The sequence below is a fragment of the Galeopterus variegatus genome, unplaced genomic scaffold, assembly GCF_000696425.1.
Source record: "Galeopterus variegatus unplaced genomic scaffold, G_variegatus-3.0.2 Scaffold1691, whole genome shotgun sequence".
NCBI lineage: Eukaryota > Metazoa > Chordata > Mammalia > Dermoptera > Cynocephalidae > Galeopterus > Galeopterus variegatus.
Window position 1 is genome coordinate 290,676 of NW_007727802.1, and position 2,500 is coordinate 293,175.

General features: G+C 37.5%; 1 protein-coding gene across 1 annotated transcript in view; it reads right to left on the reverse strand.

Moving 5' to 3' along the window:
* The window catches only part of CCAR1 (cell division cycle and apoptosis regulator 1), a 65,915-nt gene that overhangs the window by 22,904 nt on the left and 40,511 nt on the right, over positions 1-2,500 (reverse strand). The gene's annotated exons all lie outside the window — the stretch shown is intronic.

The following is a 2,500-nucleotide window of genomic DNA, read 5'->3' on the forward strand; positions in this document are numbered from 1 at the left end:
TGCTATGAATCCATCTGGTCCTGGGCTTTTCTTTGTTGGGAGCCTTCTGATAACAGCTTCATTTAATTTTTTTAAAAAATATTTTATTTTATTTTGTCGATATACAATGTGGTTGATTATCGTGGCCAATTACCGAAATCTCCCTTCCTCCTCCCTCTCCCCCCTCCCTCCCAACAATGTCCTTTCTGTTTGCTTGTCATATCAATTTCAAGGAAATGCTATTGTTGTCTTCTTCCCCCTCCCCCCGGTTTTTGTTTTTTGTGTGTGTGTACTTATTTATTTATTTTTAGCTCCCACAAATAAGTGAGAACATGTGATATTTCTCTTTCTGTGCCTGACTTGTTTCACTTAATATAATTCTCTCTAGGTCCATCCATGTTGTTGCAAATGGCAGTATTTCATTCTTTTTTATAGCTGAGTAGTATCCCATTGTGTAGCTATACCACATTTTCCATACTGCTTCCATGAGCTCTTTCTGAGGAATCCACTAGAGATGAGCTTCAGAATACCAAAATAGTGAGACACTGACAAAAGGACTATGTATCTGGTGAGCATCAGATACATACTTGTTGAACCAAGATTAAATGAGGATTAAAAGCGAGTACAAGGGCAAGCTGGTTAGCTTACTTGGTTAGAGCACAGTGCTGATAACACCAAGGAACCAAGGTCAAGGGTTCAAGATCCACATTCATGCCAACCAAAAAAAAAAGTATAGTATGTAATGGCAGACTGGCTAGTTAGCTTAGTTGATTAGTGCATAGTACTGATAATACTAAAGTCCAGGGATTGATCCCTGTACAGGCCAGCAGCCGAAAAGAAAAAGAAAATATTCAATGGCTATATGCTGGTAGATGTATTTAGAGCATGACACCAAACAATGAGAAAAAATAGGCACAGGGCTCGCCAGTTAGCTCAGTTGGTTAGAACACAGAGTTATAACACCAAGGTCAAGGGTTCAGATCCCTGTACTGGCCAACTGCGAAAACAAAAAAACAAAAACAAAAATAAAAGAAAAAGGAACGAGGGATAGCTTATACAAAAAATTTTTAAATTAATTTCAGCAATAACATTGGTGGTGGTACTACTAGAATTGTATACTAGCAGCATGTACGTGTATATATACATCTCCACCCACTGGCCAAAAAAAAGGACAGTTTGAGTTTCAATAAAAAGAATTACAAAGGATTGAAATTCATCAAATATGTTTAAATAAGTGAATTCATAATAATATTAAAACAGGCAACCACATGAAGATGGCAGGGAACCAATTCATTATCTTGAAAACTGGATAAATAAAAAGAAATAATCAAGCATTGGTCCTGCCCTTTTCTATATGAATGTACCACTAGGTAAAACTGTATCAACTGTAACCAAATAGCAGATGAGGGGATTTTGTGGGGGGGAAAAAAATGCTAAGAATTAGAATATCACCATTTTTCAACCCCCCATCAATCAATAGATCTAGAATCTGAACACCAATGGCTGCCAACACCAGAAAGTGAAAGCTGGCTCTTCTTGCTTTCTCTTTTCTTCCTGAACAATTCAGTTCTAAAGCAATCCTTTCAAGCAAGACAGTTATCTGTACAGGAGATGGGCGCTGACAGTGAGGTGGTGCCACAATGGACCAGGGCTGGTGAGCTGCACAGTTATTAGGTATCGAAACCCAAATGCAGCAGGGAGCGTATCCATGCAGAGATAGCATAGGCAGGGAGTCAGACCAAAGTAGATTAAGGAGGGTATGTATTCAGGTGAGAGAGAGTGATGATGGAAAACTGAGCACATAAGCTAATATATTAAGTATAATAGGAGCCAAGTTTCTTCTTCTTATTGGACAAAGGAGTTAGACATATGGAAAGGGAGAAAACTAGAATGAACCCTGTAGTGATGGATTAGAATTGGAGGTACCAGTGTAAACTCACAGCTTTTAATAAACATAAAATATATAAATATAGATGTAAATATGTATGTATAGGTAATATAGACAGACATAAATAGATACCTATTCCATATCTATCTACTGAGAGGGGTTGGGAGTTGCAACCTGATAATAACGAGCACATACATCTTGTATTCTACATACCACTCTTCACTAAAAGGTCTAGCACTTCCTGGGGAAATGGCTGAATCTTGAGCTAGGGCAGGGACAGTATACAATAAGACTGAAACATCCTATCATGCTAAAAGTAAAGAAGTCCTCAAAAAATGAGGACATGTCAAAAGGGCAGATAACTTGAAAGAGTTCCTACTAGCCAACTTGGACAACTTCATCATTAGAATAAATATTTATAACCCACTGAATAAAGTAAGAAATCAGGAGTCCATGTATCACCTAAGAACAAGGTATTTCCCCTACATAATTACAAAACTATTATCATATCCAAGAAGTTTTACACTGCTTCAATATTATCTAATGTCTCATCCATGTCCATACTCAAACTTCTGCAACTGTCCCCAAAATACTATTCATGACATTTTTTCCTATGCAGGATCCAGTGAAGTT